This window comes from Lissotriton helveticus, chromosome 4_1 (assembly GCF_964261635.1).
Source record: "Lissotriton helveticus chromosome 4_1, aLisHel1.1, whole genome shotgun sequence".
In the NCBI taxonomy this organism is placed as follows: Eukaryota; Metazoa; Chordata; class Amphibia; order Caudata; family Salamandridae; genus Lissotriton; species Lissotriton helveticus.
Window position 1 is genome coordinate 2,020,043,390 of NC_136063.1, and position 22,954 is coordinate 2,020,066,343.

The 22,954-nt window shown below is 44.8% G+C and overlaps 1 long non-coding RNA gene across 1 annotated transcript; it reads left to right on the top strand.

Moving 5' to 3' along the window:
• Positions 1–786: 786 nt before the first annotated feature.
• On the top strand, positions 787–3,777 carry LOC144827774 (uncharacterized). The gene is made up of 3 exons (XR_013610361.1): positions 787–878; positions 1,288–1,352; positions 1,498–3,777. It is a non-coding gene; the product is annotated as an uncharacterized LOC144827774 (long non-coding RNA).
• The last annotated feature ends 19,177 nt before the right edge of the window (positions 3,778–22,954 follow it).

Sequence of the window (22,954 nt, forward strand, 5' to 3'; positions counted from 1 at the left end):
CCGTGGACAGTACGTTAGACTTTACTAACCTCCTTGGGGCACACCCACTCTCGTAAGAACAATAGGTTATTCCCCAATGTACAATGTGGTTGCTAATAATTCTTGACTAGTATCCAACCAGCAATAATTGAGATATGAACGACTATAGACTCAGTAGCTCACACAGCACACTAGAAATATACAGACTGGTAGAGATCTGTCAGATAATACTACATTTGTTTTTGATCGTTATTACAAACTCAAATTAGACATATTATCAATGGGCAATTTATGTGACCTAACTCAGTATATATGAACCTCTCAAGGTCAATGCTCCTTATTTTTGTAGGTATTGAGTATGTACGGCATATTTGTAACATGCATTAACACCTTTGCGCGATTCTGCGCATGCTCGATATTCCTGGCCTTTAATCTCTTGGCCAGCCTTTTATCTCTTGGCCAGCCTGATGTGGTACAGCATTGAGCACATGTGTAGTGCTGAGACACTAGTCATCACTCGAAAGTTCGGAGTGAATAAATTGAGCATTTATTGCAACACTTAACTATGAATTCAAGACAATCAAGAGGAATTGTCTTCCCGTCTACAGATATTCTGGCACAATCATTACCATCTTTTACCGGAGATTTAATTTGTGGAAACTCGTTCCATTGTAGTATTTTGTGAATCACGCATGCGCTCTATGCACTTCGTGCATTTGGAACCTTACCCTTCAGCACATGCGCGATGACAATCAATTAAATCAGGCACAAGTGGGGCCACTATAGGGTGAGAGGACCCCTGTCTCCCATGCTCGTTTTCCAGCATAAAATAGCTAACCCTGCTCCCTGTCGGTACCTCCCGGGGCGCACTCTATGGGGACAGAGGTACCGACGGACAGGTGAGCTTAAGGGTGAGCAGTTTTGGAGCCTGACCTTTGACTATACATTCTAGTAAAGGACGCTGATGTATTTTTGGGCCATGATTCCTCATCTTGCAATTGGTTTTCCGTATTAACCGGGATGGGGTTGACTGGTCTCAAGATAATGATATTTGGCATTTTGACTACTACACTTGACCAGGATCGTGCTAGTTTGCATTCCTATGATAATATGTGGCATACTAGTAAAAAAATCCTGAATACAACTGCATGTATTCTGTGTACAGACTGACTGATGTGTCCTGGCCTTTAGCGACAACCCCCATATGTTGATTGTGCTTAAACTGTCCATTGCAAGAGTACACACATTTGGTACCATTTTCTGCAAATGATTTAGTGAAATGAATGTTTCTTTGGTTCTTTCCCGCAGTGCGGGGCCTCCATCCTGAGCAGCCAGCCAGGTTGAGGTGAGGCAGGGCTATCCCACTATGAAGGGTAAGTCCCATTATTTTGTGATTCATCCATAGCACATACAAAATGAGTGATATTGTTATGTTACACAAATCATTAATGAGCATGACATGGATGATAAATTGTCTGGTGGCTTTCTCTCTCTCTTATTTTTCTTTCAAAACTACAGATACCTTGTGTATTACCTGAAAAAGAAGACACAGGAATACTGGTTTTGTATGTAATTTTTATTACTTCACAATTGTAGCAGCAGCAATACTATTATAACTGGTCCTGAAGAAAGCCAACGATACAGGGATCTGATCAGATGGCTGAAACATGTTGACCTCAATGTGACAGTGGTTATAAATCCATACCACTGTGTTGCTCTATGTTTTAACTCTGCCAGGTAGAGCACCAAAATAAATTAAATGTTAGTGCATCTACTCTAGACAGTTTTAATTTCACCGTATCACTTTTTTTCACACGGCGCTGCAACCTCATGACACCCATCATCCTCACATATGGGATTTAGTATCCATCCTTCCAAATAAAACATCTCTCAGCTCCTTCTTTAATAACACGAAGTCGTAGATCCCAGTGCCCACTAGGTTTTCTGTGCTGTAAGGAGGACCCATATGATGAAGCATGTCTCCCTTGGGTGAGTGAGGGTTCTACTCCTTAAGGGATGATTCCCCTTATTGATAGTCACTGTTAGTTTTTGAGAGGAGGCAACCATTCAGCATCGATGGTTATACTAATGCTTTAGATAAGACTCGAGGTGACTTATGTATTTATGAAGTTTATAGGAGAATTTTCACTTCGTGGTCTCTAAACTTGTTCCCTTGGACCCTCAATCTACGGTAGTTTTTGTATAAGAAAATGCAACACAGCTATTTTCGCACTTCTGAGTGGTGTGAGACCCCAATTATCGGCCAGATGTGTGAAATTGCTCAAAGAAGTAACAAAAATATTGACTTTAGCCCCAGCCAGCTCTTAATTATCGGTTCTATCAAATATTTTCATTTCTCTGCCATCCCACATGGGGTGCTCTGACTTTTATCATTTCCCCTATGTTTATTTATTTATTTATTTATTTATTTAGGGTTTTTAATACTAGCCCTTCTGTGATCAGGAATGACACTTGCAGGCAGCATTTTTATATTTTAGGTGATTATGGAACTGTGACTATGAATGTTGTATTATTGCTGAGAGCACACTATTGCTTTTTTTCATAGAGTCAAATGAGCTGGGGAGTGTATGTTATTTTGGGTATTGAACTTGTTCAGTGGGCTTTAGGTAATGTAGTATATTTTAGTAGGGCATTTACCTTTTGATTCCAATAATTGTAGAAGATACAACCTGGTGATTTATTTGAAACATTTTGCTCAAAGTGGGCCCTCGAATAACAAAGTTTGAGACCCCTGCTCTAGAAACTTCTCCCAACTTCAAAGAAGGTACCAAGTATAAAAACAGGGACCTGAGACCCACTTTTCAGTTGACATTCTGGACCTGCAGAAGAACTCTCAGAGGGCTACCTACTCCTAAGGCCTGCTGTGTACTCCACAAGACTGTTTTACTGCACTTGGAAGGACTGCATGCTGTTTGGAACCTGCCTTGAATCCTCAGAGGCCAGCTCTGCTGCTTGAGCCCTGCATCTTCACATGAACCCAGGACCACAAGAGTGACTCCAATGGCCTGTTTACTGGTCTACTTTTCAGAACCGCAGGGGCATGAACGGCTCCCACCATCTTGAGCCCACACCTGAACCAAGAGTGAGTGAGTCCTGAATGCCCAAGTGGTGTTCCACCAGTCCTAGACCCTTGTTTGTGGTGCTAAAGTTATCCGGATAGCCTAAATTGCCCACCGCAAAAAGAAATTTGGCTAAAAACTACTTTGAGAACCAAGGGAAGACTGGGACCAACCTGTTAGTCTATCCTCCCAAGGTGCATCACCTGACTTCGTGGCAACTCAATCTACATTCTTCTCGGTAGCAGCAAATCCTATTTTGCAGTTTTTTGCCAAAGGGGTTACCGACCTCCTGAAACTGTCTTCAGCTACAGCCTCCTGCCTCGGCCCACTGAAGATGTGCAACTTACAAAGTGACTAAGTCTGAACATAGAAATCCTCATCATTACTTCATCCAGCGACTCCCCGACAATAACACTCCCTCATAGGACACTGCCTGCAGCCTTGCCTTGCTGAATTTTACAGTCTCAGAAAATGTTCTTTAAAATTCTTATAAGTATGAAAGCAAGTTCTGACCAGGCCCAACCCACTTCTTGTATCTGATCTGCTCTCCATCGCGGTAGGCCATATTTTATTACTTTTACCCAGTCTCGGGTTACAAGGTGTCCTCAGTTGGCTCTTTGATCGTTTAGGCATTATTATTCACTAAAAACCTTAAATATTCATAACTCCAATTCTACTGATTGGATTTTAGTTGTTTTTGTGTTGAATTGTTTATTAAAATTTGCTCACTGTTTCTAAATTGGTGTGAGATTTTTCTTGTGTTGTGTTTTCACTTAATTTATGTTTGCATTCTGCATAAATATTTTACACATTGCGTCTAAGTTAAGCCTGACTGTTTTTTTGTGTGCTGAGCTACCCTGGGTTAAGCACAGGTTAATTTAGTGACTTCTTGTGGCTCAACCCTGCCAGGGATTGTGGCTGTTGCCTGACCAGGGCTCACACACCAGCCAACCAACAATCCAATTTCGCACAAATACATACAAGTCACCCCTAAAGTAGGCCCTAAAGACTCATAGGCCCTGTATCTGACAAGTGCTCTATCGTGATCAGGCTGAAATTGTTACTTTCCCCTGCTTTAATGTGACTAGATGACTGCAATTGGTATTTTGTGCTTTTGGGTGCTATTTTCACCAGCAAACACTTTAGCATTGAATATCTCTGGTTCTACTGATTGGGTTTTTGTCATTCTGGTATCAGTTTATTTATTAATACTTTCTCCATTCAGCTGAATTGCTTTGGGATTTTTCGTGCATTATGTTTTCACTTTATTACTGTTTGTGTGTTGCATAAATACTTTACACATTGCCCATATGTTAACCCTAACTGCTTTGTGCCAAGCTACCAAAGGGTTAAACACAAGTTAATTTGGTGACTTTTTGTGGTTCATCCTCATAAGGGCTGTGTTTGTCGCCTGAGTGGGGTTTCCACTCCCGCCATCCAATAACACAATTTCTTACAACCATATTTAACGTATCTCTCACAGTATGTATGGATTAGTTGATTGATTTCGGCCTGGGGCAAAAGTCTGTTCTTCCCAAGTCGAGTTGAAATTCTACCAGAAGTTATTGATTTTAGTGGCTAAGCAATAGCTCAGTTTATGACTATTATTGAACTGGTTAATTGTACTACTGGATATTCAGAGTGACCAGAAATATCAAAAACGTTTAGGCACTATATTTTATTATATATGTAATAAGTTATATGTGTACGTAAATTGAACATATAGATTACATCAGTTTACTTGATGAACACTTATTGTGACAGATCTCGACTATGAATGAAGCTGCCCTTTTGTCTCAGTGGGTTGATCGCTCACGGCTGATGTCTACATGCGCCTTGCAGATCACAAATTTGTATTCTGGAGGCGCCGACGCAGCATTTATTCCTTTTGAGGTTATTATTTTGAGTTTCATTAAAGTGGGCCACAACAACATCTCTTATTTACAGCCATTACAGACAGCAAAATTATGGTTTTTGGTACTGTATTTAGAAACAAATTATTATTGTTGCATTCACATCCGATTTATTAAATTACCAGGGGGTCCAGCCTCTACTTAGTTTGGGATTAAGGCGTTCTGTAGATGGATGCATTGATATTGGAATAGATCCAGGTAGCCTCTGGTTAATAGCTACATATATGTAACAAAGTACCATTATGGGTTTAAGACTTTTGGATGAAATTCATTTGATGAATATCCTATACAATTTAATTTCGGCTTATTGATTCTAACAAAAGTTTGTTATTTACGCATGAAGTCAGGGAGCGGGGAGAGTTCTGCTTGCCATATTGAACACATACTGGATTGTGAAGTTCAACTGTCTAGCACCCCCAAACACACATGCACAGGCACAATGCACTGGGCAGAAGTGGCTCCTTTCAGGGGCTACAGGGCTCAGCCCTCCTGCCTCCTGTGAAGCCCCGGAGCATTTTTTCAACCTAGCAGTGTTCATGATTTCGTGCCAGCCCTGTCTGCCTCATCTCCAGGTTCCTAAAGACAGGATTAGGAGTAGGGGTGGAGGGGAGTTGAGGCTATAGAGTGTTGTTTCAAAATAAAACACTCTGTGGCTGGATATCTGAATTGCGCAAGACTGAGGGGCGTAGTTCAACTATGATCCCCTTACACAGGCACAAACCATGTTATGTAGCAGACATACTGCACATGCCGCAGGCAGCACAGTATCTCTGCTAAAATGTGTCTGTGAGGGTGCACATCAGTTCATCTCAGAAGCAAATGAAAAGCCATGCAGAGCAGCAGGGGTAGTAGGATCCCCAGCACTGGTCCAGGTTCTTATAGGCCTGTATTTCAAGTCCTATCAAGAATCTAGGGGAGTGATTGAGGTGGCTCTTCCCATTTCCAATCCTGTCCTTGGTGTTCCTGTCTGGCTCCTCGCTGGGAATCATGGAATGCTGGTTGCAATGCCCAGCACCAGATTACTGCTATGCTGATGTCATGGAGCCGCCGCGTTGCCAGATAAGGGAGCAAGATCAGTAAAACAAAATTTGATTTCCCTATGCATGTGTGTATGTGTTTGTATGTGAGTGATTGAGAGTGAACGGGATTGAGGGAAAGTATGTGTGTCTGTGTATTTGAAAGTGTCAATGAGAGTGATAGTGAGAGTCTGGGTGAGTGTATGAAGAAGGAAAGTGAGTTTCAGGGAGTAAGTGAAGGAGTATGAGTATGTTAGAACAAGTGGTTGATTGGAGCTTGTGAGAGGGAGTGAAAGTGAGTCATGGGTGTAGCTATCAGTGGTGCTGCAGGTACAGTTCCATCAGGGCCCAGAGTCAGTGAGTGTGTGCAAGTGTGCTAATAAGTGTGAATGTGAACCAATGAGCACGAGTACAGTTCTGTGTGAGTCAGAGCGAGTGGGAGTGAGTGGGAGTGAGAATGAACAAGAGTATGTGAATAAGATCGAGGGTAAGAGAGGACATTTGAGAGGGAGTGAGTATGTGTAAGGCAAATCTCGAACAAAAAGTGTTCTGCTTGTCATGTTGAACACAGTCGAATGTGAAGTCTAGCTGTATAGCACACCCAAACTCCTAGCCGGTATTACGCCACTCCACTTTCAAATATCTACAGCGCCACTGGCACTGGTACATCAGGTGTGACACCAAGGAGAAAGAACGGGGGTTTCCTATGCACAGAAAGGCCTCGAAATTGATTGAGCAGTGATATTTGTGAAAATAGTTTCATCCGAGATGAAGGAGAGGTGTAAGGTCTGCTTTCTTGGACCTGCGCCTTTTCTTTGCTTGAAGCTTCCTGTTGGGCTGCAGACCATCTCCTCTGATTGCAACTGTGACTTATTGCTGCCACCTGGTGGCATAGAACTGTAATGTTTTTACTTTCTTGCATCTCACTGTAACAACAGGGATGAACGACAAAGCCTGCAAATCCCCTACAAATGCAGTAAATAGAATGAAATGCAGTAAAAATAGAGAAAACAAAAATATAAGCCTCAGCTCCTGCCCAGGAGCACCTGAAAAAGTTGCAAATCAAACACGTGCTTGCTAACGATATTGCGTAAATTCTATGAAATCTCACAGATTGTGCTGAAAACACTGAAAATATTGAAGTATTTAGGGATGCCCCTGCTCTACTTTCTAATAAATGCTTACAGATCCTACTTGTGATCTTTCGGGAAAAGAGGACAGTACTGTAAACAAAAACATACTACAGATCGAGTTTCACCACACTGTGACACTACGCTAACATCACTTTAACAATACCTGAGAACTACAGATGCATGACCGTTGTGCTGACTGAGCAGAAACGTGAGTGTTGCCCCCTTCCGATGAATGCAATATTTAGTCATCAGTGGATGCCAGCAAACTGTGGCACGCCTTGGAAGACAGGAGGACTTGTGAAAAATGTTGTATAGCTTGATTCTGCAGCTGCTTATAACAAGAAACTGACTTTGTTCATAGCAACCCTGCTACCGAACCAAGAAGGGAGGCCTGCAGGTTGTTCATTAGTTGCAAGACTGCAGCTGCTCGACTGAGACCTAGCATAGGCCACAACTGACAAACCTAGGAAAAACCTACATCTCCTTCCACCAGAAACTGCACTATGTGCTTTGTAGAGAAGTTCTAACATCCAAACAATAGTCTAGCAATACTCACACTGAACTAGCAAGATAGCTGAACTGTGCTAAAAATGACCTTTAGATAAGCTATTGAGCAACAGGTAAACATCTCGTAAACCGCGTACAATGACGCGGGGAACAGACCAGAGCACTGTGTCTGATGCCAAATCTCAGCAAGGAACCAGAAGAGTAAACACTGGTAATTGCAGTGTTTTGTAAATATGAATAGTAGGACCCTTCTGGTCCTTGATGGACACCATAGGAGAATGACATAATTGTATGGGTGTGGTGACATGAGGTTAATAAAGTTCAGGACGCAGTGCGTACAGTTAGTTAACGATTGCAACTTGAAGAATAAAAAAGGTGCACTACAGAGCTCCGTGCGTGGCATGGTTATTTGCATGCTTCCCTGGAGAATAAAAAAGTGCACTACAGAGATTCATGTGTGGCATGGTTCTTTGCATGCTTCCTTGCTGGGGAGGATGCTACAACTGGCAATGAGTTACGGGATCTGCAATCAGAGGTAACAAGAGTGCTCTCCCTGAGAGTTGACCGAGGGCCAGCAAACTGCTCATGAGTGCCATGTGCGCATCAGTCGAAGTGAAGCAGTGGACGGTTGGCGTGTGTGGAGTCAAAGCGCCACTCGAGGCAGTGCAAGGCTTTCAAAGATGGCAAAGGCACTACAGAAAGTTCAGCCACAGTCGGCCTAGAACCTGCTGATAATACCAAAAGAAGAGTCACTGCGCCACATCCTAACACAAAGCCTGCATAAATATAGTAAATAGCACTATAGGCAGCAACAACCAGGTACAGAGAATCACAGAATACCACAATAGCCAGGTACAAATGCATGCCAAAAGCAGAATTATTCAGGTGCCAAGAAACACTAAAGGTATTGAAAACCAGGTACGATGCAGAAGGTTGACAATGGTGACGACCATGTACAGGAGACAAAACAATAAATCGATGCCAAAGATGAAAAAGAGACCATACGATATCAGATTGGCTGCAACAACACTGATACAAGCATGCGGCTGGGGGTTAGAGATGGTATGAACAGAGCAGGTCCAAGCGGGCAGCAGGCAGTGCCAGAGCAAGCTCTGCTCTCGACAGCAGGAAGTTCCACAGATGTATATGATGCTGGCATGTTCTTGATACCCCCACTACCCTTTGATACCTCGAAACAGATTAATATTGGCACCAGATGAACTGCCTGGACTGAAAAATTTGACTGTTTCTTCGACACACTAGAAAAAACAAATAACAAAAAGATCATCAAATACTTAAAGATCGTTGCAGATGACATTTTGAAAGAAGCGATAAAGAAAATACCACAAGCTGATAAAACATTTTACAGTCAGATTAAGGCGGCAATAGGAATCAGGTTCAATCCAATGCCGAACATAGACTATGGAAGGTACATCCTCAACCAAGCCAGACAGCAAGCTTGAGAAACGATGGTTGAGTTTGCTGAAAGACATGAGGCACTCAGCAAGCATTGCCAGTTGAACGAATTCAATGATGAAGAAGCCATCAATCTCAAAGGGTTGCCTTTCCGACTCATTCAAACAATGGAAACTATGCAAGACACTCAGTCTGGAGAGAGTGCTCATGGCTGTGAGAACAGAAGAATGTGCAGATCGACAAGCTGCTGATATGGAAGCTGGAGTAACCCAGAGTGAATCAGCATTGAAGATAAAAAGTAAGCAGAGACACAAGGTCGAGGGCCATAAAGTGATGTCTCAGAGGAAAAAGAAACAGTGTTTCCCATGTGGATTCTCCTTTCTACGTGTTGGTAAATGTCCTTCCATTGGACAAACATGCACAGGCAGCAGGAAAGAAAACCATTTTGTAATGGTTTGCAAGTGAACAAGGCAATTGAGAGAGAATGACATTCAGGACGGCACATTGCAGATATAATTACACAGCAAAATGGTGCCAAAGTCTTTTCTCGTCTTGATCTGAAGAAGGGGTAACATCAACTTGAACTAGAGGGGAACTGCAGGTACATTACCACCTTTTTGACCCATCTTGGTTTGTTCAGATATAAAAGACTACGTGGGATGTCATCAGCTGCAGAACATTTTTAGGATGTCATTCACCGCATAATACAGTCTGTCACACATGCTTTTAATTATAGTGATGATATACTGGTACTTGGGGCCACTCGAAAGGAACAGACCGAACATGCTTATTCCCAACCTGAGAAAGAAAGTCTAGCTGTATGTAGTTTGGGCCTGTGAACACTTCCATAAGTTTCTATATGGAAAGCATTTCACCCTTGTCACCGACCACCTGGGTTTGCTCACAATTTTTGAGAATCTGAAGGTCAAGATGCCCCCTCACATCAAGAGGTGGGGGTTGGGATTGCAAGAGTATGATTACACTATTGTTCATAGGCCAAGGAAAGATCAAAATCCTATGGACTATTTTTCACGAAGTGCCAGTGTAATGTCACAGTACAGAGTCTAAAGGGGCTGAGGCCTCTGTTAACTTTATAATCAATTCAAGAATACCTGCAGCTCTTTCGGTCGAGCTAATTCTTGCTGCTTTAAATACAATTTGAGATGTGTGTATTCTTAAAGGCATTATGGCCCAGCAATCCTGCAAAGGAACACACATGACCTCTTAAGGATGGCTTTGAATACCAAAAATGTGAGCAAGGAACTCTGTCACTTAAGAAGGCATTATATTAAGAGGTTCTAGAATTGTCATTCCAGAGAGTCTATGACAACAAGCCATTTAACTAGCCTATTTGGGCCTACATGGCATTGTCGCCACCAAGAGAGCTCTTTGAGATGGGGCATGGTTTCCTCGCCTTGACGAAAGAGTTGAAAGAGAATTAAAGGAATGTCCTTTGTGAAACTGCTTGTCTCCCAAAACAAAGCAGCATCCATTCCGTGGGAAATTGAATTACATTTTTGCAACATGGGGTGTAGCCTCAATTCTTCAGTCCAGCAATGGCCCGCCGTTCAAAAGCTGAGAGGTTAAAGCTGAGAGGTTAAAGAGTTTCTCACTAACATGAATGTTTAACATCAGAAAAGTTCCCCTCTCTGGCTACAAGCCAATGGTGTTGTCCAACGCTTTATGGTCACTCTAAAGAGAGTAGTTCAGCGGGCTGCAGAAGGAAGTGATCTAAAATTAGCTCTAAGTTCAGTCCTTTGTGCCTACTGATCAGCTCCTCATTGCAATACAGGTGAAATCCCTGCACCTTGATGTTTGGGAGAGCCATGAGAGCCAAATTGCCGCAATGGATCACTCATGGGTCGACAGATGCGGACAAAATCAGTACGATAGATTCCTTGCACAAATCTAGAATGAAGATCTATGCTGAAAAGTGCTGATATGTTCGGGACGCAGTTTTCAAGGAAGGAGACAGGGTCCTGATCTAGCAGAATTGGAAAAGCAAGTCTGATGCTCCATTTGATGCTGTACCCTTGAGGGCTGGGATGAGCAAAGTACATGCGGTTGAAGAACCGGGATAACCCACTTACTGGGTCTCGGCGGCGGGGGAACCGCCCAAATCTTCCATACCTTCCATACTTAGTAAAAGGAGACACAGGAGCCTTTGTCTGCAGGAGGAACCCAGATTTATTTCAATAGCCCGGGCTATGGAACAGAGTCCCAAGCTAGTCAGAGACAAAACCCAGGAGGCTGCTACTTCATTCTGTAGCTTACAAGCCTTTTATATATTTTTCATCCCAGTCTTTTGGCTGTCAGACTATTGTTTAATCAGGGCAGTGTTTATAGTTGATAACCAGATACAGACGATGTTTGTAGTTAGTGACCTGGTCAAGGCTTGGTACATAGGTCATTGTTCACTCGGCTTTGATCAAGGCTCAGTTTTTCAGGTCTTTGTTCAATTGCCTTGATCAAAGCCCGGTCCTTCAAGTCATTGTTTAATCACCCTGATCAGGGCCCAACAGTCAGACCATTGTCTAGATAACCTGATCACGGTGTCAAGGATGATTACCAGGCTGGGAGCAGGAGATGGAAAACAAGCTTGCTTACACAGGGCGTGGGTATCTCATGGCTTTCTGTTGAACTGCAAAGAACAGGGGGTTGGGTGTGCGACATATCCTGGGCAGAAATGCAGGCTGCAAGATGGTTTTTGTCGTGTCAGTTTAGATTTTCCTCAGGCATCAGAAGAAATGACCAGGTGGGTCGTGTGAAAGTGTTTGACACGAGATGGCAATGAAAAAACAATGGAGTCCCGGTACAGATGATGCTAATCAGAAAAACACTTTTCCTTACGGTGACTGCTCAACGTCAACATCCCGAATCCATTACAGGAGATTCCTCACACTTCAAGTCCCTACCTCGATGTTTGTCGGCTCCTGATGTCAGAAGTGAGATATGCACACTTGAAAGTCTGGAGAGCACACCTCCTATGCCTAGCTCTGCATACCAGGAGCCTGGGGCAGGCCCCACTCCTCCGCTTCATCAACCTGACATGACTAGATCTGGAAAAGTGGTCCAAGCATCTCAACGACTCATAGAGGAACTATGATGTATATGTGTAATATTTGTACTTTCTATTTAACAAAGGGGGGATGTAGCGTCTTGTAAATATGAATAGCGGGACTCCTCAGGTCCTTGATGGACTCCGTAGGGGAATTACATTATCATTTGGCTGTGTCTAAGTTTGGTTAATAAAGTTCATGACACAGTGCGTACAGTTAGTTAACAGTTGCACTCTGAAGATTAAAGACATGCACTACAGAGCTCTGTGTGTGGTGTTGTAATGTGCATGCTACCGGGCTGAAGAGGACGCTGCAGTGATGAATACATGAAGATGCTCCAAGATCAAAGCAAGTCAGTCCATCATCACCACTGCTCTTATTTCTAATGCATTGAATTGTATTCTGGAAACAACAGTGTTGAAAACTGGCAGGACCGCACTGTGCCTGTATTTTTCATATGATGAAATTAACTGAAATGACGCGCATGACTTAATGCAACTCATGTTTCTTGATGTGAAATCCTAACAGACAATACCCTTTCACCTGATGGAATCCAAAGATGTGAGTGCTACATTGTCTAAGATACCTATCTACAAGCAGCCCACAAGCTTAACCTTGCAAACTATTGCTTTCTGCTACTCCCCCTAATGTAAAGCTATGCACAGAGGATATAGATGCTTTACTGGACACCAGAATTCCAACTCTGAGTGTTGGCAATCGCAATGCAAAACACCAGCGCTGGGACTCCTGGAAAACAAAGAGCAACAGATAATACTTTTCTCACCCATTCGAGAAAAATGACTCAGTAGTCGAGGATACTCTCAGCCATCACACTATCCATGCTCAGCAAGTCTTTAACCGGATGTCCTGGATACTGTAATTCAAAACAACCTTTCACAGTCTATGGAACCAGCACCTAAAAAAACCTGCATTAGTCAGAATTCGTAGTGAAATGGAACATCTTCAACAAAGCACCAGGTATAACCTCAACAAAGCAGTATGGACTCTCAAAAGGAATAAACTGAGCAAAAATGTGAGTCTCTTTCTTTAGGTTCCACCAAAGGCAATGCCAAGTCTTATGACATTACAAAGCTACAGTCTACCATGACATTGAATATGGTGCCCCAAAACCCTAGACCTAGAAGGCAGTGGCAGCAGTATCGCAGGCCTAACTTACGGCAGATGTTCAACATGCTCACAGAGTTTTTAAAAGAACACGCAATGAAGCAGAGAGGAGAAAAATGTGCAGCTGCCACAGATACAATAAAGTACTCTGTCAATTGTATTTGAAAAATGACCTATTGACTGCTTGGTAAATAAAAGCCAAGCACACCACTACAAGACAATATTCAACTCACATGCAGTAGCAATACAGTCAAGAGAGAGGTCTTTGTTGACACACTTGAGGCAATATTCATGCCTCCAAATGTCAGTAAACTGCCATTTGCAGTAAAAGAGTAAGAAGACACCAACCACCCCTTGATGCACCTACATAAAACTGAAGCAGTGAATATTGGAGAATGTATGAGAGATCAAGTACTTAGGGGTTCATTTAAAGTTGGTGGATAGTAGCTCCCCAGTCATCCAGTTTGACTTCATCATCCATTCTGCAGCAGAGGGCTCACTGCCACATTCAGAGATCCCCTCCTATTGCTGGGTCTGGTGGCTCAGTGGACTAAGGCATCCACTGCAGGGGCCTCTGTTTGACCTCTAGGTCACAGATTCCGATCTCAGTGGGTCCACTCTGCCTTTCATCCATCTGAAGTCGATAAAATGAGTACCGTTGGGTAACAATAAACATCTGTTAATCAGCGCCAAGATGCCGATGGGTGAACATGAGATTTAAAAAACGCTTTATGTTATATCTATGCCTTCTGTGCATCTGCTGGTGGAGCAGTTGTACTGAAGGCAAAGCTGGATGTTTGTTTTGCCCTCTCAAATTGTTATTTTTGTTTTAATGAGACTAATTACTAAAGCTTAGTTTTATTAAAACAAAAAATGACCCTGGTGAGCAGGGAGTTTTTTTCCCCTCTGAATGAGGGGCTTTGTCTGTTTTCCATGCCTGCGACCACCATGCCTTGCATGGTGGACCCAGGGAGAAAAGAGTTCCCACGCCTTAAATATGGCAGGTGACTACCACTGTGATCCAGACTGCTGGGTCAAGGATTTTCAATGGCAGAGCTAGATGATGCTCTCCCATCACAGACTGTGCAGTTTCCACACATCGAAACGAGGCAGAAGAAACACAGGTTTGACAGGCAAGAGCACTGCTAGTTATGGCGGGGCTCCTGTCAAGATGGTCACAACTGCAGCTGCAGAATCACTTATTAAGATCTTTATTGCATGCTTACAACACCAGTACTTCCCCAAATCCTGAAAATGAGCCTGAATTATTGTTTTTCTAAAGCCTGGGATATGACTCAGAGAGTCTACAAACTATAATCCTATGAGTCTGTATGACTTATGAAAGCTTCTTCAAAATGCAAGTCTTTCTCCTGTCCATGACTTCACATATAGTAAAAGCCTACATTCAAAAGTACTATTTTGGTTCCAGAAATTATGTTAACGAATCATCAATTGCTCAAAGTGGTGGGCATTATAAGTCATGCATTTAACAATAACAAATCAACTACAGTAGTCTTCCTGGATCTGTCAAAGCCTTCAACAGAGGGTGTCATGCAAGATCAAGCTACCTTACAAACCCAATATTTAGAGACCTGGAAGAATACACCTTTCATTCAGTAATGGGAGAGGAATTGACAATGGTACCCTCTATTGTTGAGAGAGTGCCTCAGTGAGCACATCATGGACAATTCGTGTACAATCATTTACAAAGCTTCACCCACAGATTTCAAGAAGACAGATCCTGCCCCTGTCTACTAATGATAGTGTTATCATCTCCCAGTCTTCAGTAGAGAGAAGTGGATAAGAACCTCAAACATCCCTCAGCAAACTCTCTGGTGGGTACACAAACATGCAGAGAAATCTTAAGAGAAACAAAGTTGCTCACCAAAATTAATATTAAGTAATATCCACATATCTACCACAACAGATCGGAAATAAAGTGGGCAAAGAGTACAGTCCATATAGGGGTAACACTTAACTCCAAAATCAGCTGGAGAAACCACACCCAAAAGACTCATGAGAAGGTATCTACCAGTCTGGCACAATTTTATCCGCTTCATGATTATGCAGATGAAGGTCTGTGTAATCACTTTGATTGTCCAACCTACATTGTCAATCTCTTCCAAAATGTTGATTGGCTGTTAGGAGTAGTGCTGAACATTCCTCCAAAAACTCCAAAGTAAGACGGATAGCAACAGGTGTTCCTTGTTTCATGAGTACAGCAGACCTCCACAGAGAGATAGGCATTGAGATGTTAGACAAACATCTCCTGAAAATCGACACAAAATTCAAAGAACAGCTTTGTAGGAAATGACAGTGTTTGGCATGATTTCCCCTCAATGTCTGCCCTAGCTGGTTTGCTAAACTTAGAACTATCAGCTAGATTCATGAAACCAAATTGCGATCGCAATAGCTGCGGAATCGCAATTGCAATCGCAATTTGATGGAAAGCAATTCAAGAAACAGAAAATTCCCAAAAAGCGAATTCGCTAAATAAAAATTGCGACTTCGCAAATAAATTCGCAGAATCCTGGAGGATGGGCATTTGCGAATCGGAAATTGCGAAAAACCATGGATTCTTCTAATTAATTTGCGAAGTCGCAAAACAGTCGCAATCGCCATTCATGAAATATCGCTAATTGCGAAATACGAGAAAATCGCAAATAGCGACGCGCAAATTAAGAAGAACTCAAATCAGGTGGTAACCAGTAAGGAAAAAAAAAGTTTTAAAAAACGGTTAACTAACTCCCAACTGGTGCAGGGCTGGCCAAACACATTTAAGACAAGGGGTGGTGATGGACAGAGTCTCTGAATTAAGCAGAGTACTCTCACCCAGTCAAGAGATCAGGGCTAGATCCAACACCGTTTTTTAGCTCATTGCACCATCCCAGTTTCAGAACCTGGCTGTATGCAAATTAGTCTGTCCCTGGCCCAGTGCATCATGGGAACAGGGCAGACCAGACTACAAAAGCCAATTCTTACACTGGGAAGGAAACAAGCTTCCGGGGACCGGTTTCTGGCATTACAGCCGTCTTCGGCCCGGCTTGCTTGAATCCTGATGGTGCAATGAGCAAGGGACTCACATCTGAGTATACCCTTCCACGCTTAGGGTGGACAAAATTATTTACAACAAGGGGTGGTGATGGACAGAGTCTCTGAATTAAGCAGAGTACTCTCACCCAGTCAAGAGATCAGGGCTAGATCCAACACCGTTTTTTAGCTCATTGCACCATCCCAGTTTCAGAACCTGGCTGTATGCAAATTAGTCTGTCCCTGGCCCAGTGCATCATGGGAACAGGGCAGACCAGACTACAAAAGCCAATTCTTACACTGGGAAGGAAACAAGCTTCCGGGGACCGGTTTCTGGCATTACAGCCGTCTTCGGCCCGGCTTGCTTGAATCCTGATGGTGCAATGAGCAAGGGACTCACATCTGAGTATACCCTTCCACGCTTAGGGTGGACAAAATTATTTACAACAAGGGGTGGTGATGGACAGAGTCTCTGAATTAAGCAGAGTACTCTCACCCAGTCAAGAGATCAGGGCTAGATCCAACACCGTTTTTTAGCTCATTGCACCATCCCAGTTTCAGAACCTGGCTGTATGCAAATTAGTCTGTCCCTGGCCCAGTGCATCATGGGAACAGGGCAGACCAGACTACAAAAGCCAATTCTTACACTGGGAAGGAAACAAGCTTCCGGGGACCGGTTTCTGGCATTACAGCCGTCTTCGGCCCGGCTTGCTTGAATCCTGATGGTGCAATGAGCAAGGGACTCACATCTGAGTATACCCTTCCACGCTTAGGGTGGACAAAATTATTTACAACAAGGGGTGGTGATGGACAGAGTCTCTGAATTAAGCAGAGTACTCTCACCCAGTCAAGAGATCAGGGCTAGATCCAACACCGTTTTTTAGCTCATTGCACCATCCCAGTTTCAGAACCTGGCTGTATGCAAATTAGTCTGTGGATCAAGCCCTGATCTTTGGACTGGGTAAGAGTGGTCTGCTTAATTCAGACACTCTGTTCATCACCACCCCCTTTTCTGTATCGTTTTTGGCCACTATAGGTGTGGCAGGGTATACTCAGACATGAGTCCCTTTCTCACTGCTCCATCAGGATTCAAGCAAGCCGGGCCGAAGAGGCTGAAATGCCAGAAACCGGTCCCCGGTAGCTTGTCTCCTTTCTGGTGAAGAATTGGCTTGGTAGTTTGGTCTGCCCTGTTCCCATGATGCACTGGGCCAGGGACAGACTAATTTGCATATAGCCAGGTTCTGAGCTGGGATGGGGCAGTGAGATAAATAACGGTGATGGATCAAGCCCTGATCTTTGGACTGGGTAAGAGTGGTCTGCTTAATTCAGACACTCTGTTCATCACCACCCCCTTTTCTGTATCGTTTTTGGCCACTATAGGTGTGGCAGGGTATACTCAGACATGAGTCCCTTTCTCACTGCTCCATCAGGATTCAAGCAAGCCGGGCCGAAGAGGCTGAAATGCCAGAAACCGGTCCCCGGTAGCTTGTCTCCTTTCTGGTGAAGAATTGGCTTGGTAGTTTGGTCTGCCCTGTTCCCATGATGCACTGGGCCAGGGACAGACTAATTTGCATATAGCCAGGTTCTGAGCTGGGATGGGGCAGTGAGATAAATAACGGTGATGGATCAAGCCCTGATCTTTGGACTGGGTAAGAGTGGTCTGCTTAATTCAGACACTCTGTTCATCACCACCCCCTTTTCTGTATCGTTTTTGGCCACTATAGGTGTGGCAGGGTATACTCAGACATGAGTCCCTTTCTCACTGCTCCATCAGGATTCAAGCAAGCCGGGCCGAAGAGGCTGAAATGCCAGAAACCGGTCCCCGGTAGCTTGTCTCCTTTCTGGTGAAGAATTGGCTTGGTAGTTTGGTCTGCCCTGTTCCCATGATGCACTGGGCCAGGGACAGACTAATTTGCATATAGCCAGGTTCTGAGCTGGGATGGGGCAGTCAGATAAATAACGGTGATGGATCAAGCCCTGATCTTTGGACTGGGTAAGAGTGGTCTGCTTAATTCAGACACTCTGTTCATCACCACCCCCTTTTCTGTATCGTTTTTGGCCACTATAGGTGTGGCAGGGTATACTCAGACATGAGTCCCTTTCTCACTGCTCCATCAGGATTCAAGCAAGCTGGGCCGAAGAGGCTGAAATGCCAGAAACCGGTCCCCGGTAGCTTGTCTCCTTTCTGGTGAAGAATTGGCTTGGTAGTTTGGTCTGCCCTGTTCCCATGATGCACTGGGCCAGGGACAGACTAATTTGCATATAGCCAGGTTCTGAGCTGGGATGGGGCAGTGAGATAAATAACGGTGATGGATCAAGCCCTGATCTTTGGACTGGGTAAGAGTGGTCTGCTTAATTCAGACACTCTGTTCATCACCACCCCCTTTTCTGTATCGTTTTTGGCCACTATAGGTGTGGCAGGGTATACTCAGACATGAGTCCCTTTCTCACTGCTCCATCAGGATTCAAGCAAGCCGGGCCGAAGAGGCTGAAATGCCAGAAACCGGTCCCCGGTAGCTTGTCTCCTTTCTGGTGAAGAATTGGCTTGGTAGTTTGGTCTGCCCTGTTCCCATGATGCACTGGGCCAGGGACAGACTAATTTGCATATAGCCAGGTTCTGAGCTGGGATGGGGCAGTGAGATAAATAACGGTGATGGATCAAGCCCTGATCTTTGGACTGGGTAAGAGTGGTCTGCTTAATTCAGACACTCTGTTCATCACCACCCCCTTTTCTGAATCGTTTTTGGCCACTATAGGTGTGGCAGGGTATACTCAGACATGAGTCCCTTTCTCACTGCTCCATCAGGATTCAAGCAAGCCGGGCCGAAGAGGCTGAAATGCCAGAAACCGGTCCCCGGTAGCTTGTCTCCTTTCTGGTAAAGAATTGGCTTGGTAGTTTGGTCTGCCCTGTTCCCATGATGCACTGGGCCAGGGACAGACTAATTTGCATATAGCCAGGTTCTGAGCTGGGATGGGGCAGTGAGATAAATAACGGTGATGGATCAAGCCCTGATCTTTGGACTGGGTAAGAGTGGTCTGCTTAATTCAGACACTCTGTTCATCACCACCCCCTTTTCTGAATCGTTTTTGGCCACTATAGGTGTGGCAGGGTATACTCAGACATGAGTCCCTTTCTCACTGCTCCATCAGGATTCAAGCAAGCCGGGCCGAAGAGGCTGAAATGCCAGAAACCGGTCCCCGGTAGCTTGTCTCCTTTCTGGTAAAGAATTGGCTTGGTAGTTTGGTCTGCCCTGTTCCCATGATGCACTGGGCCAGGGACAGACTAATTTGCATATAGCCAGGTTCTGAGCTGGGATGGGGCAGTGAGATAAATAACGGTGATGGATCAAGCCCTGATCTTTGGACTGGGTAAGAGTGGTCTGCTTAATTCAGACACTCTGTTCATCACCACCCCCTTTTCTGAATCGTTTTTGGCCACTATAGGTGTGGCAGGGTATACTCAGACATGAGTCCCTTTCTCACTGCTCCATCAGGATTCAAGCAAGCCGGGCCGAAGAGGCTGAAATGCCAGAAACCGGTCCCCGGTAGCTTGTCTCCTTTCTGGTAAAGAATTGGCTTGGTAGTTTGGTCTGCCCTGTTCCCATGATGCACTGGGCCAGGGACAGACTAATTTGCATATAGCCAGGTTCTGAGCTGGGATGGGGCAGTGAGATAAATAACGGTGATGGATCAAGCCCTGATCTTTGGACTGGGTAAGAGTGGTCTGCTTAATTCAGACACTCTGTTCATCACCACCCCCTTTTCTGAATCGTTTTTGGCCACTATAGGTGTGGCAGGTTATACTCAGACATGAGTCCCTTTCTCACTGCTCCATCAGGATTCAAGCAAGCCGGGCCGAAGAGGCTGAAATGCCAGAAACCGGTCCCCGGTAGCTTGTCTCCTTTCTGGTAAAGAATTGGCTTGGTAGTTTGGTCTGCCCTGTTCCCATGATGCACTGGGCCAGGGACAGACTAATTTGCATATAGCCAGGTTCTGAGCTGGGATGGGGCAGTGAGATAAATAACGGTGATGGATCAAGCCCTGATCTTTGGACTGGGTAAGAGTGGTCTGCTTAATTCAGACACTCTGTTCATCACCACCCCCTTTTCTGAATCGTTTTTGGCCACTATAGGTGTGGCAGGGTATACTCAGACATGAGTCCCTTTCTCACTGCTCCATCAGGATTCAAGCAAGCCGGGCCGAAGAGGCTGAAATGCCAGAAACCGGTCCCCGGTAGCTTGTCTCCTTTCTGGTAAAGAATTGGCTTGGTAGTTTGGTCTGCCCTGTTCCCATGATGCACTGGGCCAGGGACAGACTAATTTGCATATAGCCAGGTTCTGAGCTGGGATGGGGCAGTGAGATAAATAACGGTGATGGATCAAGCCCTGATCTTTGGACTGGGTAAGAGTGGTCTGCCTAATTCAGACACTCTGTTCATCACCACCCCCTTTTCTGAATCGTTTTTGGCCACTATAGGTGTGGCAGGGTATACTCAGACATGAGTCCCTTTCTCACTGCTCCATCAGGATTCAAGCAAGCCGGGCCGAAGAGGCTGAAATGCCAGAAACCGGTCCCCGGTAGCTTGTCTCCTTTCTGGTAAAGAATTGGCTTGGTAGTTTGGTCTGCCCTGTTCCCATGATGCACTGGGCCAGGGACAGACTAATTTGCATATAGCCAGGTTCTGAGCTGGGATGGGGCAGTGAGATAAATAACGGTGATGGATCAAGCCCTGATCTTTGGACTGGGTAAGAGTGGTCTGCTTAATTCAGACACTCTGTTCATCACCACCCCCCTTTTCTGAACTGTTCCCATGATGCACTGGGCCAGGGACAGACTAATTTGCATATAGCCAGGTTCTGAGCTGGGATGGGGCAGTGAGATAAATAACGGTGATGGATCAAGCCCTGATCAATGAGCAAGGGACTCACATCTGAGTATACCCTTCCACGCTTAGGGTGGACAAAATTATTTACAACAAGGGGTGGTGATGGACAGAGTCTCTGAATTAAGCAGAGTACTCTCACCCAGTCAAGAGATCAGGGCTAGATCCAACACCGTTTTTTAGCTCATTGCACCATCCCAGATTCAGAACCTGGCTGTATGCAAATTAGTCTGTCCCTGGCCCAGTGCATCATGGGAACAGGGCAGACCAGACTACAAAAGCCAATTCTTACACTGGGAAGGAAACAAGCTTCCGGGGACCGGTTTCTGGCATTACAGCCGTCTTCGGCCCGGCTTGCTTGAATCCTGATGGTGCAATGAGCAAGGGACTCACATCTGAGTATACCCTTCCACGCTTAGGGTGGACAAAATTATTTACAACAAGGGGTGGTGATGGACAGAGTCTCTGAATTAAGCAGAGTACTCTCACCCAGTCAAGAGATCAGGGCTAGATCCAACACCGTTTTTTAGCTCATTGCACCATCCCAGTTTCAGAACCTGGCTGTATGCAAATTAGTCTGTCTCTGGCCCAGTGCATCATGGGAACAGGGCAGACCAGACTACAGGATCAAGCCCTGATCTTTGGACTGGGTAAGAGTGGTCTGCTTAATTCAGACACTCTGTTCATCACCACCCCCTTTTCTGTATCGTTTTTGGCTACTATAGGTGTGGCAGGGTATACTCAGACATGAGTCCCTTTCTCACTGCTCCATCAGGATTCAAGCAAGCCGGGCCGAAGAGGCTGAAATGCCAGAAACCGGTCCCCGGTAGCTTGTCTCCTTTCTGGTGAAGAATTGGCTTGGTACTTTGGTCTGCCCTGTTCCCATGATGCACTGGGCCAGGGACAGACTAATTTGCATATAGCCAGGTTCTGAGCTGGGATGGGGCAGTGAGATAAATAACGGTGATGGATCAAGCCCTGATCTTTGGACTGGGTAAGAGTGGTCTGCTTAATTCAGACACTCTGTTCATCACCACCCCCTTTTCTGTATCGTTTTTGGCCACTATAGGTGTGGCAGGGTATACTCAGACATGAGTCCCTTTCTCACTGCTCCATCAGGATTCAAGCAAGCCGGGCCGAAGAGGCTGAAATGCCAGAAACCGGTCCCCGGTAGCTTGTCTCCTTTCTGGTGAAGAATTGGCTTGGTAGTTTGGTCTGCCCTGTTCCCATGATGCACTGGGCCAGGGACAGACTAATTTGCATATAGCCAGGTTCTGAGCTGGGATGGGGCAGTGAGATAAATAACGGTGATGGATCAAGCCCTGATCTTTGGGCTGGGTAAGAGTGGTCTGCTTAATTCAGACACTCTGTTCATCACCACCCCCTTTTCTGTATCGTTTTTGGCCACTATAGGTGTGGCAGGGTATACTCAGACATGAGTCCCTTTCTCACTGCTCCATCAGGATTCAAGCAAGCCGGGCCGAAGAGGCTGAAATGCCAGAAACCGGTCCCCGGTAGCTTGTCTCCTTTCTGGTGAAGAATTGGCTTGGTAGTTTGGTCTGCCCTGTTCCCATGATGCACTGGGCCAGGGACAGACTAATTTGCATATAGCCAGGTTCTGAGCTGGGATGGGGCAGTGAGATAAATAACGGTGATGGATCAAGCCCTGATCTTTGGACTGGGTAAGAGTGGTCTGCTTAATTCAGACACTCTGTTCATCACCACCCCCTTTTCTGTATCGTTTTTGGCCACTATAGGTGTGGCAGGGTATACTCAGACATGAGTCCCTTTCTCACTGCTCCATCAGGATTCAA